General features: G+C 40.6%; 1 protein-coding gene across 9 annotated transcripts in view; it reads left to right on the top strand.

The window, feature by feature from the left end:
- The first annotated feature begins 7,286 nt into the window (after nucleotides 1-7,286).
- The window catches only part of LOC126072251 (zinc finger protein OZF-like), a 54,248-nt gene continuing 43,668 nt past the window's right edge, over nucleotides 7,287-17,866 (top strand). For 4 of the 9 annotated variants that reach the window (XR_007516478.1, XR_007516476.1, XR_007516477.1 and 1 more), the window contains exon 1: nucleotides 7,287-7,855. The gene's annotated coding sequence lies outside the window, so the exon portion shown is untranslated. The other 5 variants (XM_049877125.1, XM_049877123.1, XM_049877127.1 and 2 more) reach the window with 2 other exon arrangements.

Raw genomic sequence — 17,866 nt, forward strand, 5'->3', positions numbered from 1 at the left:
ATTAACTGTTTCTAAAAACCTATCTTTTTTATTTTTATGGGTGGCTGATACCTCCAGCTTTTTCTTTTAGTCCAATAGGAATTTATTTGTCTCTTGTGCTGCAGCTAAGAGTTTTCTCAGCTCTGGGAGAGAACCTCTTTTTAAAATCTTAACACTCTGCCCAGAGTGTTCTCTGTATTGTGATTCAGATCCCAGTCTAGACTGAAAATTTGCTCTCCCTGTGCATCTCTTTCTTTAGCCCAATCAATAAATTGTCAGGAGTCTCTATATGTATGTTCTAATTCAACCTGAATTTGTTTTCACCAATTAATTTCTATGCATCACACATAAATTACACATAAGATGAAAAGACATAGGCAATGGAGATAATCTTGCAGTCTCAACCTCCCAGACAGACAGCCAGGTTATGGAGGTGACCTTGGCAGCCTCAACCTCCCAGGAAGTCCCGGTCACACATAAAACCAACAGGCAGAGAATGCGCAGACCAGACAAGCCAGAAAGGGAAAGGGGGAATGAGGATGATCTTAGGAGGTCTAACACATTACTAGGAATGTCTGAATCTCCACTTCAATCCTCCAGATACCTCCTATCCCCAGTACCAGATGGAGAGGCTTCAATCTCCCAATCTAAACAGATAGAGATGTCTACATCCACTCCTCAGAACCAGGGTGCACCAACCAGAGACAGACAACAACTAGACACACGAAAACAATGGCCGTCACATATTCATACACTTGCCCAAATTCTAGAGTCACCAAGAGTCCGTTTTTGTGATCCTGCTCATGGGCCATCTAAGGTGCCACTTGCCTCAGAAACCAAGGGCCTGGGTCCAGTTCCAGAAGCCAGGTTGGCCCACCCTATCTGCCCCAGCGCTGAGCACAAAAGGGAGAGTTCGCGGACTTACCTCAGGATCCTGGTTAGGCATCGCCTTTACCTCCCTCTTTAGCGTGGTTAGGGACCGGTGGTGCTGCAGTGAGCCTGGGTCGGGTGACAGCCTCTGGGGACAAACACAGTGCCCAGCGCCACTTGGTAGGAGAACTGTCAATCAGACCCAGGCTCTGCCCCGGGGCCACCGTGTCTCAAATGGCTAGAGATCCCCATAGAGGCCACCAAATTGTTACCGCAGTTTCCCAAGTTAGAGCCAGCTGCTGCAAACCGCCAATTCTTGAGATGGGTGAGGTGCGTAGCAAGAGCTTTATTATATATATTGATATATAGGAGACAAAGGGGAATGATCTCCTCCTAAAGCTATCTCGAGAAACTGGAGTTTAGCTGGGGTTTTACAGGGAAAAGGGGACATGGGTTTTAGGAATTTGTGGAATGTCCATTCTCTGTGTGGTTTAGGTGATCACATCTCAAACATGTTGATCTTTTCCTGCCATTATCCCATCACCCCAGGGGGTGACTGGCACCATCCTGATGAACATCATCTTGTTTGACAGGCTTAGATCATTAACACTTGTTTTTCCGGAGTCCTGGGGGAAATGGTTAACATTTAACTTTTGGAGGAGCTAAGAGCAAAATCATACTTGGAGACAAAGACAAGCTAGGGAAGGGAAAAATGGTGCAGATATGGCTGAGCGGCCTGTTCCATCAGAACTGCATCCATTTGTTGAAACATCTCAACTGGTATTCTGTCAATTCCTGGAGCCTTGTTTTTCGACAATGCCTTCAGTGCAGCTTGGACTTCTTCTTCAGTACCCTGGGTTCCTGGCCAGATGTTACCTCCTGAGATGGTTGAACATCGAACAATTCTTTTTGGTACAGTGACTCTGTGCATTCCTTCCATCTTTTTTTGCTTCCTGCGTCATTTAATATTTTCCCTGTAGAATCCTTCAGTATTGCAATTTGGGGCTTGAATTTTTTCTTCAGTTCTTTCAGGTTGAGAAATGCTAAGTGTGTTCTTACCTTTTGGTTTTCTATCTCTACATCTTTGCACATGTCATTATAATGCTTTGTCTTGTTGAGCCACCCTTTGAGATCTTCTGTTCAGTCTTTTTACTTCATCATTTCTTCCTTTTGCTTTAGCTACTCAATGTTCAAGAACAAGTTTCAGAGTCCATCTGACATCCATTTTGTTCTTTTCTTTCTTTCCTGTCTTTTCAATGACCTCTTGCTTTCTTCATGTATCATATCCTTGATCTCATTCCACAACTCATTTGGTCTTTGGTCATTAGCGTTCAATGCATCAAATCTGTTCTTGAGATGGTCTCTAAATTCAGGTGGGATATGTTCAAGGTCGTACTTTGGCTCTTGTGGACTTGACCTAATTTTCTTCAGTTTCAACTTGAACTTGCACGTGAGCAATTGATGGTCTATTCCGCAGTCAGCCCTCGGCCTTGTTCTGACTGGCAATATCGAGCATCTCCATCGTCTCTTTCCACATATGTAGTCAATTTTATTCCTGTGTATTCCATCTGGTGAAGCCCATGTGTATAGTCGCCATTTATGTTGGTGAAAAAAGGTATTTGCAATGAAGAAGTTGTTGGTCTTGCAAAATTCTGTCATGCCATCTCCGGCATCATTTTTATCACCAACGCCATACTTTCCAAATACTGATCCTTCTTCTATGTTTCCAACTTCCGCATTCCAATCACTAGTAATTATAAATGCATCTGATTGCATGTTCGATCAGTTTCAGACTGTAGAAGTTGGTAAAAATCTTCAATTTCTTAATCTTTGGCCTTAGTGATTGGTGCATAAATTTGAATAATAGTCATAGTAACTGTTCTTCCTTGTAGGTGTATGGATATTATCCTTTCACTGAGAGTGTTATACTTCAGGATAGATCTTAAAATGTTCTTTTTGATGATGAATGCAATGCCATTCCTCTTCAAGTTGTCATCCCCAGCATAGTAGACCATTTTGATTGTCTGGTTCAAAATGGCCAATACGAGACCATTTCTGGTCACTAATCCCTGGGATATCGATGTTTATGCATTCTATTTAATTTTTAACAATTTCCAATTTTCCTAGATTCATACTTTGTACATTCCATGTTCTATTATTAATGGATATTTTCAGCTATTCTCATTTTGAGTCATGCCACATTAGGAAATGATGGTCTCGAAAGCTTGACTCCATCTATGTCTTTAAGGTCGACTCACTTTGAGGAGGCAGCTCTTCCCCAGTCATTTTTTAAGTGCCTTCCAATATGAGGGGGTCATCTCCCAGCACTATTTCAGACAGTGTCCCACTGCTATTCATAAGGTTTTTACTGGCTAATTTTTTTTCAGAAGTAGACCGCCAGGTCCTTCTTGCTAGTCTGTCTTAGTCTGGAAGCTCAGCTGAAACCTGTTCACCATGAGTGGCCCTGCTGGTATTGGAATACCAGTGGTATAGCTTCCAGCATCACAGCAACACGCAAGCCCCCACAGGATGACACACTGACAGATGCTTGGGGGATTAGAAGTGGTAGATATTATTTACTGAGCACTTATTCTCTGTCAGGTGTTGTGTTAAGCATTTTAAATGTGTAATCTCATTTTGTCATCCCAATAGCCCACAATTAGTGAAGTTTTTTTTTTGTTGTTGCAGTTAGTAAAAATACAGATCTAATAATTTTAAGTAAAAAAAAAGAAATTGTCTCATATGTTTGGACATCTCTAGGACAGCTGGCTAAAGACATGGCTGTATGCATAGGCCCAACAATGGCATCAGGACTCTTCCTTTCTGTCTGGTCCACTTCCCATTAAGTTGCTTCATCCTTAGACTAGCCTTAGGTTATTATGAGGTCAATGCCAAAGTTCCAGAATGGATTCTGACTGGCCTTGTGCAGGTCACATGCTCACTGCTGAACCAGTCACTGTAGCCAGGGTCGTACATGGGTCATCTGCCTATCCTTACTGCAGGAAGTGAGGTCAGCCCTAATTAGAACTATTTAGACCAAATGAAAGGAAAGGCAACTCCTGAAAGGAAAATCACAATATCATTACCAAAAGAAGGAGGAAAGGATGAAAGAAAAGCACAACATAAGTAGATATTCCCATACACCCTGTGAAGAAGGTATTGTTGTATTTCCAGGTATTGTTATATTTCAGTTGCATCATATAAGAGGAAACTGAGGCTGATGGAGGTGAAGTGGCTTGACAAAAAAAACTCATGTCTGGTACATGGCAGAGCTGGAATTTAGACTCTCAAGTTTGAACTTTGAGACACTGCGCTATTCAGGCTTCTTGACAATACAACCTTAGGTAATGGTGTATTATGGTATTTGAGCCCTCCTCCTGGCCAGCTTGCCTCACTGCCCTTTATCATAGGAAGTTATCAGAATGATGAATATATAGTATGTCCCTTTTTCTGTAATCTTGATCAAAATTATAAAAACAAAGCCCTCTAGCAAACCAAACCCAAGAAGTGATAAATTCCATAATGGATCAATGGTCTATTTTCCCCAACAGCATCTTCAGCAACATATTGGGGATGTGATTTGCCCCTGACTATAATATTAACATGAAACAACATTTCCCAAGCACTTGAGGGTCCCCTAATCTGGCTCTTTGATCCATAAATACATCAAAACATTTTGATCTCATCATATTTCTCTTAATTTTCTAGACTATGTCCTTCCCAAACTCCTCCCGCCTTCACAATAATATGAAAATCAGCATGCATATAGAAGACCTGAACATCACTGTTATGGATTGAATTGTGTCCCCCCAAATTATGTGTAGTAAACCCTAACCTCTATGCTTGTGGCTATAATCCCATTTAGGAATGGGTTGTCTTTATTATGTTAATGAGGCTGGATTACTGTAGGGTGTGTCTTGAGTCAATCTCTTTTGAGATATAAAAGAGATTAAACAAGAAAGTGAGAGAATCAGAGATGCCAAGCCACATGAAGATTGCCCAGTATGTCTTGAAAGAGCCTAATTTACATAAAGCATGCTGAGAATAAAACAGCAACTTCCTGTTAAACTTTCATGACATTAATCAAAAGAGGCCAAGTGTCAAATATTAACACTTGCACAAGAACCTGAGCCCAAAGGTCAGAAAAGGGCTCATTAACATAGTAAAAATCACTCGCCTAGGCGAAGTACCAAAACCAAACCCACTGCTGTTGAGTCTATTCTGACTCACAGCCACTGTATATGACAGAGTAGAACTGTCCCGTAGTGTTTCCAAAGAGCGCCTGGTGGATTTGAACTGCTGACTTTTTGGTAGCAGCCGTAGCACTTAACTACTACACCACCAGGGTTCTAATAACCAACATCATGATAAATGGAGAAAAGATTGAAGTCGAGGATTTCATTTTACTTGGATCCACAATCAACACTCGTGGAAGCAGCAGTCAAGAAATCAAAAGACGCATTGCATTGGGTAAATCTGCTGCAAAGGACCTTTTTAAAGTATTGAAAAGAAAAGATGTGACCTTGAAGATTAACGTATGCCTGACCCAAGCCATGGTATTTTCAATCGCACCATATGCATGTGAGAGTTGAACAATGAATAAGGAAGACTGAAGAAGAATTGACGCCTTTGAATTGTGGTGTTGGCGAAGAATATTGAATATACCATGGACTGCCAGAAGAACGAATAAATCTGTCTTGGAAGAAGTACAACCAGAATGCTCCTTAGAAGCAAGGATGGCGAGACTGCGTCTCATATACTTTGGACACGTTGTCAAGAGGGAATCAGTCCCTGGAGAAGGACATCATGCTTGGCAAAGTACAGGGTCAGCAGAAAAGAGGAAGACCCTTGACGAGCTGGATTGACACAGTGGCTGCAACAACGAGCTCAAGCATGACAACGATTGCAAGGATGGTGCAGGACCAGGCAGTGTTTCGTTCTGTTGGAACTGACTCCAACAACAACAAGAACAGGCGAAGTAAGACTTAACAGGATATTGAGAAATGCTAACATTAGCAGGCAGAATCTGAGGACTGCATTCCCCTCTGTCTCAGTTTGTGCACAAGGTTGGGATAAATCTTCTCTTTGTTCCTCACCCTACTATTCTCTTTATTGGTGAAAGGGACACTGGGCCTGAACCCAGAACTTGAGCTGGATCTCAAGAAGAGACAAGACCTCCCTCCAGAGCTGACAGAGACAGAAAGCCTTCTGCTAGAGCCAGCACCCTGAATTTGGTCTTCTAGCCTCCTAAGCTCTGAGAAAATAAATTCCTGTTTGTTAAACCCACTCATTTGTGGTATTTCTGTTATAGCAGCACTAGATAACTAAGACAAACACCATCAATCATCTTGACCTAATTGATACTTATTGAACATTGTACCCAATAACAGTATAAGATACATTATTTCTAAAAATAATAATAATAAGCACTCATTAAATATTCATCAAGATAGACCACATGCTGGGTTAAAACAACTGATTTAGAAAATGATATTGGAGTCATTATTCCCTGTTGTTGAGCATAGAAAATGTGACCCAGCTGGAGCCGGGCTCATAAGGACTCACAAGGACACATCAACTGGGCTCTGAGATAAAAACAATAGATAATCTTGGGAAACATCTTTCAGGGAAACTTTCACATAAGCCAGAACACAAAAGACTTCCCACTCTTACTTTTCTGTTAACATTTAGTGAATAAAAAGTTGTTGGACCAATGAAGACCTTCCTGACTGTCCTCAGTGAAACCTGTAACAATGATTGTTAAGAAAGGCAATTCAAAATGTAAGATCACAGTTTCTAGCCAATCTGTGAAAAGATGAAGTTTTCAATGGTTTTGCCTATTTTGTAGTGTTAATATATACTGATGATTCTATAATACTCTCTGGACTCGGGCAGACATGGCTGTGGCAGCATGCTTGTCCGCTTCTTGCTTTTGTCTCTTTCTTTTTGCTTTACTAAAGTTTGTGATGTTTTTTACCCTACAACACAACAGAATAAAATGAGTGAATAAGTAAGAAAAATTGTGGTGTTTTCATCCATTGGAATAAAACACAGTGACAAAAAAATAAGAAATTACTACTATGTACAACAACATAGATAAAATCTCACAGGCGTAATGTTGACTAGAAGCCAGACATGATATACTTCATACAGTATTATTCCAATTATATGAAGTCCAGGAATGGGCAAATCTCATCTCTGGCAATAACAGTCAGAACACTGGTTACTCCTAGGATGAACATCAACTGGGAAAAAGGCACGAGAGAATCTTCATGTGTGCTTCCCTAACCTGATCTCAGAGGAGGTTTGAGTGTGTATCCAGATGTAAAAATTCATTGCATTGTACACTTAAGATTTGTACATATTATGCACCACTTTATTACATGTGTGTATATATGAGAAAAAATGTAAAAACTGTTTACAGTTGTCATTTTCAAAGGTACTTCATCTTTTACCTACTGTCCCTCAGAACGACTGGTATCTTCCTGCCCTTCACCCTGGAAAAGTCCTCTCTGCAGGGTCCTCAGCACTTGGAGAGATCAGCCTGGGTTTGACCAGTCTGTAACCTGCTCCTAGGGAAAGATACCTCATACGCAAGAGACGACAAACCATAAAACAGAAGCCAAACTAGAGACTTCAACAACTCTAAAGATGGGGAAATATTTATGAGGAGCAAACAAATTATTTCTCTAAAGAACATGGTAAATTTTTTTCGAACGGCCAAATGAGCAAATTACAACTTTCTCTGCTCCCCAAGGGTATCTTTGGTCATTGAAATCCGCGTTTCAGTTCACATACGCATAGAGGAAATAAGGACAACAATGCCCAGATCCCAAATACAAAGGGGACACGCCGAACCGCTAGGTCACTAAGCTGAGTCCTCTAGGTTCCGGCACGAAACCCCTTCCCTGAGGCACCAAGCGTCCCAGAAACCGGAAGCGGAAGTGCGCCTCTTCAGGTGGACAGCCTAGTGTGGCCGCACTCCTGCCTCCTGCTACGGTGTGAGGTAAGTTTGGATTCTGTCGCCAGTCGGCTTGATGCACTACCAGGTGACTGCGCAGGCTCCTGTCCCGGGGTCTGAGGGCGCCGCTCCCGGGCTCCTGCGCCCTCCTCGTCTCTCTGCCCTGACAGGTACTTCGAGACTTTTAGCCGGAGGAGCGGCCGCGGCTGCCACTTTGCCACTTCCTCCGAGATCCCAGCCCCGGTGGGTCGCAGGTGCTTTTCTAGACAGCCGAGTAGGTGGGAGTGGAACTGTGTCTCTTGGGGCATTAATAGGTGAAAACCGTGTGAATCCTTGCTAAGCGAAAGTGTGGTTCTCAGACTGTTACCAAAGTGGGTCTCGCCAGATGCGTCTTTTTGAGTCAGTGCAGCACACCGAGGTGAGGAGGGAGGAAGAGTGTTCACTGCAGGTGCACGAGAAAGGAGCAGAGAGAACCTTTCTCAAATTCTGCTCCCAATCCGCTGGAAGCTTTTTTTTTTTTTTTTATAGGTTTAAACTAGGAAGTTCATACAAATATCAGGGGTTACATGGGCTGTCATGGCACGCAGGCGCAGTAGAGTTTTTTACACAGCTCTGCCTTAGCGAGTAGAGAAAATGGTGTCCGATTCTTTCTTTGAACGGGGATTTTACTATGCTAATAAGACTTTTGGATGACCCGAGGTTCACACTGGTTCTAACCTAGACAGAACAGAAACTGTGTTAAATTTTGGGAAGTGACAGCACTTTTGCGGTTCGGCTGAAACGTTGTGATACCTTCCATGATACCTTCTCTGGGCCTTGCCGTCAAGAGCTACAGCGTCAGCTTCACATGGGAGTTTGAAAGATGCAGAGTCACAGGCCTCCTGGATGCCCAGGGTAGCTAGCCTGAGTTTAAATGCCCTGTTCTACCCCCTCCAGTCTTCCACTCACCGTACTCCCCTTTGTTTTCTTTCTCTCTTAACAATTCAGCCTCATCTGCCACCGCTCTCTAACATGCACACTTACACACACAACAGTCACCTTGAGCTCGCAGGCCTCAGTCAGCCCTGGGCGTGTGTGTGTATTTACCATTTATTGAGCTATTTCAGAAGGGCTGGGCATTGTGCTGTGTACTTTTATCTACCGCACCTCCCTTTGTTCACAAAACAACACTGTGAGGTAGGGAGTATTTGTGGTATTCTACAGAAGTAATAGTTGATAAGGGATAATATCAAAACAGAGGCCTCTTTGTAAAATGACTGAGCTAACTCTAAGAGCTCAGTGTAACCTTTTCCCCAGACTCTACCTTTGTTGCCTAGGAACCAATCTCTATTATTGTGAAGAAAATATGTTTCTTTGCCATCAGGCTAAAGAATGTCAATGCTTTGTGGAAACTCCTTGGTTCCCTGGTGGAAACTATTTGTTCCCAATCTCTTCTGGAGATTGACAGTCTGACCAAGGTAATTTTGAACAGACCACTCCTGAAAATGTCCATCCTGTCATTGCTTTGTAGCCAATATGAAGCCCCCACTTGGCCCCATGTCTTTTGGTTATGTCCTTTAGCCACTCAGTATAGTCAGGTAACCAGTAACGTAAAAGATGGTTTTATTTTGTCTCACCTTTGACCTCAATCACTGTAAACTAATCAGAATGTTGTGTTTTGTACTCCCTCCTCCAGCCTTATAACCATGTTGCCCCATCCCTGTTGCTTCCCCTTGTATTCATGTGTCCCATTTGCTGGGACTCCACATTTTCCCATTACAGTGTCCTTTTGTTCTGCAGCTGTCTGTTCCCTCAATAAAACTCTTTCCTTTCATTTTTAACCAGGCTTCATGATTTTGCTGTATGACATAGTCTTGGAGAAATTAAATAGCTTACCCATGGACAAAAATCTAGTAAGTGTCAGTGTCTGAACTCAAATTCAGGTCTGTTCTTACTCCAAGGGGCATATTCTTGATCACCATTTCCCTGCCTAAAATGGCTCCCCTTTATTTTCTGTGCTTCATCAAGGCAGGAGTTTTGTTAAGTGTTGCTGGTCATATAAACAGCAAGATTGTGATGAGGAATATATTTTCCCTTCTTTAATGGTTATGGGTGTTTAAGACGGATGAAGGATTAAGAAACGTGAGTTGGAACTAGTACATACATTTAGGACCGTATTTACCCCAAATCAGGAGGAAAATATTTAGTACAAAGCATGTTTTGAGCAATTTCTTTGGCTGTAAGGCAGAAATTTTCATCATGATTGTGTGAGAAACAATGTGGCCAGTTCTAGTTGTTCTGATATAAAATGTGATGTTGCTGAACAAGCTTAATATAGACCACGAGGAATTTATAACGATCACACACCCCCTGCTGGACTGGATGCTAGTGATTGAACCGCAATTTTTCTTACCAAAGAACCACACTTCTTAAAAGGTTGAAGGCTTCTTGGAGTAAAAATCGTGCATATTCCCATTGTCAAAACAGCGGATATTAGGAATGAGGACAAAAAGGGAGGCCTATGCAATGAAAGTAATCAAAATTCTCCAGCGGATCCTAGAGGGTCAAACACACTACAGTGTTGCAAAAAGTACCTCATCTTTTGTAATAATTATTTTACAAAGTAAAAGGTAGGGAGTCCCTGGGTGGTGGAAAAGGTTAAGATTACTAGGTGAAAGGTTGCTGGTTTTGAACCCAGCCAGATGTGCCTTTTAAGAGCTACAGCTGCTAACCAAAAGGTCAACAGTTCAAATCCACCAGCTGCTCCTTGGAAACCCTGTGGGGCAGTTCTGCTCTGTCCTATAGGGTTGCTATGGGTGGGAATCGACTTGACGGCCGCAGGTCTGGGTTTGGTTGAATTTAAATGTCCTGTTTGAGAAATGATTGGATATAACAATGCCATTAGCTTAATCTCTCTCTCTTTTTTTTTTTAATTACTTAGAATTATAATTGATGTGATTTGGGGGGAGAGGTTATGGAAGCAGTCCTGTTTTTGTTGTTGTTCGTATTACTAACAAGGTGATCCAGATCCAGTTATCTTAAAAAGTCCATTTTTTACACACTGCAGTTCCTCAAGTGTGATTTAATTTCTCTAGGTTATTACAGCCTAAAGTTGGCATTAAATCGTTGACATACCACTTTCCTCACTATGTCCTCATGGTATCTAGTTTTCCTCCTTTCACTTACACACTCAGACCAAGAAACTAAGTTTCTTTCTTTTTTAATAGTGGCATTTCATGCTATCTTTTTTTGTGTGTGTATGGTAAAATACCTATAGGGTCGTTATGAGTTCCAGTCGACTCGACGGCAGTGGGTTTTGGGTAATGGTAAAATATATACAACAAAACCTTTTCCTCTTTCAACCATTTTTATACACACAGTTCAGTAACATTGATTACTTTCACCATGCTGTGCAACCGTCACCACGGTCAGTTTCCAAGTTTCCCATCACCCTTAGCAGAGACTCGGTGCTTCTTAAGCATTAACTCCCCTCCCCTCTCCCATCCACCCTTGGTAACCATTTGGTCTCTATACATTTGCCTGTTTTAGATATTTAAGTGGGATCATATAATATTTGTCTTTTTGTGTCTGATTTATTTCGTTTAACATAATATATTCAAGATTCATCCATGTCATAGCATTTATGAGAACTTCATTTCTTTTTATGACTGAATAATATTCAATTTTCTGTATCCATGTGTCTGTTGATGGACATTTGATTTCTTTCCACTTCTGGGCTATTGTGAATAGTGCTGCAGTGAACGTTGGTATAAATACCTGTTTGCGTCCTTGCTTTCAAGCCTTTTGGGTATATACTTGTTGTTGTTAGGTGCCATCCAAGGCGATTTCAGACTCATAGCGACCACATGTGACAGAGCAGAACTGTGCCACAGGGTTTTCACGGCTGTAATCTTTACAGAAGTAGCTCACCAGATCTTCCTCCCTCAGAGCCGCCGGGTGTGGTCAAACAGCCCATGCTTTGGTTAGCATCTGAGTCTTTAGCCATTTGTGTCACCAGCTCTCCTAGAAATGGAAATTTCTGGGTGATAGGGTAATTGTGGAAACCATGCTGGAGCAGTGGTTAAGACCTACAAACCAAAAGGTCGTAGTTCAAATCCCCCAGGCTCTCCTTGGAAACCTTATGGGGCTGTTCAACTCTGTCCTGTGTGGGGTTGCTATGAGTCAGAATTTACTCCATGGCAACGGGTTTGGTTTGGTTTTTTTTAGGGTAATCGTGTGTGTAACTTTTTGAAAACTGCCAAACTTTTCCACAGAGGCTACACCATTTTGCAGTCCCACCAGCAGTTTCTCCACATTCTCCCCAACTCTTGCTGTTTTCCATGTTTCTGACAGTAGCCATCCTAGTAGGGATCAGGTGGTATCTTCTGTGGTTTTGATTTGCATTTCCCTAATGACAAATGGCATCGAACATCTTTCTATGTGTTTATTGACCATTTGTATATCATCTCTGGTGAAATGTCTATTTAAGTTTTATGCCCATTTTTAACATGGTTTGTTCGTACGTTGTTGAGTGGTAGTTCTTTATATATCCTGGAGAAAAGATTGAAGTCGTTAAGGATTTCATTTTACTTGCATCCACAATCAGCACCTCTGGAAGCAACAGTCAGAAAATCAAGTGACACATTGCGTTGGGCAAATCTGCTGCAAAAGACCTCTTTACAGTGTTGGAAAGCAAAGATGTCACCTTGAAGACTAAGGTGTGCCAGAACCAAGCCATGGTATTTTCAGTTGTCTCATATGCATGCAAACCTGGATGATGAATAAAGAAAACCGAAGAAAAATGGACACCTTTGAATTGTGGTGTTGGCGGAGAATATTGAATATACCATGGACTGCCAAAAGAACAAATAAATCTGTTTTGGAACAAGTACAGCCAAATGCTCGTTAGAAGCAAGGGTGGCAAGACTTCGTCTCACATATTTTGGACATGTTATCAGGAGGGACTGGTCCCTGAAGAAGGACATCTTGCTTGGTAGAGCATAGGGTCAGCAAAAAAGAGGAAGACCCTCAATGAGATGAATCGACACAGTGGCTGCAACAATGGGCTCAAGCATAACAACAATTGTGAGGATGGCACAGGACCAGGCAGTGTTTCGTTGTGTTGTACATAGGTTCGCTATGAGTTGGAACCGACTCAGCAGCATCTAACAACAGAACTTGGCCCTTTGTCAAATATCAGCTGCTCTTAGATGCATGGATTTACATCTGGGTTCTGAGTCTGTTCCATTGTTCTGTGTGTCTGTTTTTGAGCCAGTACCAGGCTGTTTGGACTACTGTGGCTTTATAATAGGTTCTAAGATTAGGTGGTATGAGGCATCTCACTTTGTCTTCTTCAGTAATGTTTTACTTATCTGGGGCCTCTTCCCTTTCCATATAAAGTTGGTAATTTGTTCTTCCAGCTCGTTAAAGAATGCTTTTGGAATTTAGATTGAGATTGCATAGTATCTGTAGATTGCTTTGGGTGGTGTTGACACTTTCACAATGGTGAGTGTTCCTATCTATGAGCATGATATGTTTTTCCTTTTTTGTAGTTCTCTTTTGGTTTCTTGCAGTAATGTTTTGTATTTTCTTTGTATGGTTCTTTTAAGACCCTGGTTAGATTTATTCCTAAGTATTTTATCTTCTTGGGGGCTGTCGTAGATGATATTGATTTGCTCATTTCCTTTTCGAAGTTCTCTTTGTGGTGTAGAGGAATCCAACTGATTTTTTTGTATGTTAATCTTGTATACTGCAACTTTGCTGAAATCTTCTATTAGTTCCAGTAGCTTTTTTGTGGTTTTCTGTGTGTAGGATCATATCATCTGCAAATAGGAAGAATTTTACTTCTTCCTTCCCAATTTTGATGCCCTTTATTTCTTTTTCTCGCCTTATTGCTCTAGCTAGGACTTCCATCACAACGTTGAATAAGAGTGAGGATAAAGGACATTCTTGTCTGGTTCCTGTTCTCAGGGGAATGCTTTCATTCTCTCTCCATTGAGAATGATGTTGGCTGTCAGTTTTGTATAAATGCCCTTTATTATGTTGAGGAATTTCTCTTCCATTCCTATTTTCCTGGGAGTTTTTATCAAGAATGAATGTTGGAATTTGTCATATGCCTTTTCTTTGTCAATTGAGGTGATCATGTGATTCTTTTCTTTTGTTTTATTTATGTGATGGATTACATTGATTGATTTTCTAATGTTGAAACATTCTTGTATACCTGGTATGAATCCCACTTGGTCATCATGTATTATTTTTTTGATACACTATTGAATTCTTTTGGCTGGAATTTTGTTGAGAATTTTTTCATCTGCATTCATGAAGGATATTGGTCTGTAGTTTTCTTTTTTTGTGGTGTCTTTGCCTAGCTTTGGCATCATGGTTATGCTGATTTCATAAAATGAATTCCTTCCTTTTCTATGCTCTGAAATAGTTTGAGTAGTATTGGTGTGAGCTTTTCTCTGAAAGTTTGGTAGAATTATCCAGTGAAGCCATCTAGGCCAGGGCTTTTTTGTTGGAAGTTTTTTTTTTTTTTTAAATTACCTCTTCAATCTCTTCTTTTTTATTGGTCTGTTTAGTTTTTCCACCTCAGTTTGTGTTAGTTTAGGTAGGTAGTGTGTTTATAGAAATGTGTCCATTTCCTTTAGGTTTTCAAATTTGTTGGAGTACAGGTTTTCATAGTATTGTGTTATGACCTTTTTTATTTCAGTTGATTCAGTTGTGATATCACCCATCTCAGTTCTTATTCAGGTTATTTGCTTCCTCTCCTGTTGTTTTTTTGTCAATTTGACCAATGGTTTGCCAATTTTGTTGGTCTTTTCAAAGAACCAACTTTTGGTCTTGTTGATTCTTTGTGTTGTTTTTCTGTTCTCTATTCATTTATTTCTGCTCTAATCTTTATTTCCTTTCTTCTGGTGCCTGTGGGCTTCTTTGGCTGTTCTCTTTCTATTTGTTTGAGTTGTAGGGTTGATGTTTTTATTTTGGCCCTTCTTTTTTGATTTGTGTGTTTATTGCTATAAATTGACCTCTGAGCTCTGCTTTTGCTGTGTTCCAAAGGTTTCGGTAAGATGTGTTTTCATTCTCATTTAATTCTGTGGATTTTTCGTTTCCATCCTTGATGTCTTCTCTTACATGGAAGTTTTTAAGCAAGGTATTGTTCAGTTTCCATGTATTTGATTTTTTTCCTTGCTGTTTCTGTTATTGATTTCTACTTTTATGGCCTTATGATCAGAAAAGATGCTTTGTATCACTTTGATGCTTTGAATTTTGGTGAGGCTTGCTTACTGCCTAAATTATGGTCTATTCTGGACATGTTCCATATTCACTGGAAAAGAATGTATACTTTGCTGCTGTTAGGTGGAGTGTTCTGTATATGTCTATGAGGTCGAGTTGGTTGATTATGGCATTTAGATCTTGTGTATCTGTATTGAGTTTCTACATGTTCTGTCCTTCACTGAAAATGTTGTGCTGAAGTCTCCAGCTGTTACCACAGAACTGGCTATTTCTCTTTTCAATGCTGTTAAAGTTTGTTTTATGCATTTTACAGCCCTGCCATTGGTGCATATATATTTATTATGGTTATGTCCTCCTGGTGTATTGATCTTTTAATCATTTTATAGTGTCTTTCCTTATCCTTTATGGTGGATTTTGCTTTAAAGTTTATTTTATCAGAGCTTTATATTGCCACTCCTGTTCTTTTAGGGTTATTGTTTGTTTGATGTATTTTTTCCACCCTTTGAGTTTTAGTTTATGTCTTTGTCTAAGAAGCATCTCTCATACACAACATATTCATGGATCTTTTTTTTTTTTCTAACTCCATTCTGCCACTCTGTGTCTTTTTACTCTGGTGCATTTAAACCGTTTACATTCAGTGTAGTTATCAATAGGTATGAGTTTACTTCTGTCATTTTGTTGAATTTGTGTGTGTGTGTGTGGTGTTGAGGTTTCTTTGTTCCACTTAATTTTCTGTGTTGAGTTTTTTGTTTATGGATTTTCTTTTCATTTCTTTCATTATTGTTGATTTTATTTTTACTGTGTCTATGTTTTTCTTCTTTTTTATTTTGATGGGTAGGTTTGTTACTTTCCTTAGTGGTTACCATGAAATTTACCTTTATTTTCCTGAACTTAAACCAGTCTTTTATTTCTTGATATTGCCTTGACTTCCTCTCCATATGGAAGTTCTTTAACTACACCATTTATTCCTTCTCTTTTGTTTTGATATTGTTGTTGTTTACATATTGACATCTCTGGCTCCCTATTTTCAGTCTTTTAGCTTTGTTTTACTTTTGAGAATTCCCTATCTGGGTTGGTATCTGGTTGTTCTGTCCTGTGTCCTAATTTTGAATTGTTGTCTGATGTCCTCTAACTGGAGGACTCCCTTTAATATTTCTTGTAATTTCGGTCTGGCTTGTACATATTCCCTCAATTTCTGTTTATCTGGAAATGTCCTAATTTCACCATCATGTTTGAGAGACAATTTTGCTAAATATATAAATTCTTGGATAGCAGTTTTTTTTTTTTTTCTTTTAAGACTTTATGTATGTCATCCCATTGCCTTCATGCCTGCATGGTTTCTGTTGAGTAATCAGAGCTTAGTTTTATCGGTTCTCCTTTGTAGGTAACTTTTCCTTTTTCCCTAGCCACTCTCAGGGCTCTTTGTTTTTGGTTTTGGCATATTTGATTATGATGTCTTACTGACTTTCTTTTGGCAATCTATCCTGTATGGGGTTTGTTGAGCTTCTTGGATGGATATCTTCTCATCTTTCATGATATTAGGGAAATTTTCTGCTAGCAAATATTCAACAGTTCTGTGTTTTCCATTATCCCACCCCTCCATTCTGGATCTACGATCGTAGATAAGTTTTTCCTCTTGATAGTGTCTGCAGTACAATTGATTACTTTTGTGCAGCCTTCTAGCCATGGCCTTGTAACTTTCATCCAGGTGATTGAGCAGGACTGTGTGATAGAGTAATTGTGGCTCACCGAGGGGATTGGTCAATTTTGCCTTAAGAGAGAGTCAATTTCAGAGCAGAGAGGAGAATCCCAGCATGACCAAAGAAGAATAGCCAGGAGCCAGCACGTCCTTTGAGCCTGGGATCCCTGTGCTGAAAAGCTCTGGACCCAGACAGAGTGCGAGCCCTAACCTTGACAGTGAGAAGCGGTGGCAGGAGAGACTTGGCAGCAGGATACAGTGTGGTAGGCTTCCCGGCCCACAGACAGAGAAAGCTGAGTACCTTTGGACAGAGGCCTGGGGCCAGGCAGAGGTATGCCTGCCAGCATGGCTGGGAAGAGGCTGTCCTGATGGAAGAACTGTATCCTTGAGTGTTCCTGAGCCGGAATTATAACCTATTACTTCCCTAATATACCCCATAATCATGAGTATTGCTTGTGGGTTCTGTGTGGCCATTGCAATGAATTATTGAACCCAGCAGAAAAGTACAGAGTGCTGTGGGAGGGATAGTTGGTGTCAGAATTGATAAAGGTCATGAAGAGAGGAGGCATATCTGACCCCTGCCTTATAGGAATCAGCCTTGGGCTGTTAGTCTTGGTTCTCCTTCCCCCTTGTGAAGTTAGAGGAGGCCAGACACTGTCCCATGCCGTTTTTACAGTGTCCCACATAATTCTTAGCCTTTCTTCGTTTTTCTTCTTTTTCCTCCCCCAAATTGGTATCAAGGAATTTGTTTTCAGTCTCACTAATTCTGTCTTCCATTGTCTCAGTTCTGCTCTTATGTCCTTCTGTTGAGTTTTCTAATTCTGAAATTTTATTGTTAATCTTTGGATTTTTAGTTGCTGATTTTGTATGGTTTCTAGTAGCCTATTTATTCTGCCGTTTGTTCTTATATTGTTTTCCTGAATTGTTCTGTTGCTTTATCTTTGTTTTCCTTGGTTTTGTCTGTGTTTTCCCTGATCTCTCTTAATCTCTTGGAGAGCTTGCATATTAGTCTTTTGAATTCTTTATCAGGTAGTTCCATTGCCTTATGTTCCTCCAGAAGTTTTTCCGGTTCTTTATTTTGGTCGCTTGCTAGAGCCACCTTGCCCTGCTTCTTGATTTGATTTGATATTGACTGTTGTGTCCAA

This window comes from Elephas maximus, chromosome 3 (genome assembly GCF_024166365.1).
Source record: "Elephas maximus indicus isolate mEleMax1 chromosome 3, mEleMax1 primary haplotype, whole genome shotgun sequence".
Lineage (NCBI taxonomy): Eukaryota > Metazoa > Chordata > Mammalia > Proboscidea > Elephantidae > Elephas > Elephas maximus.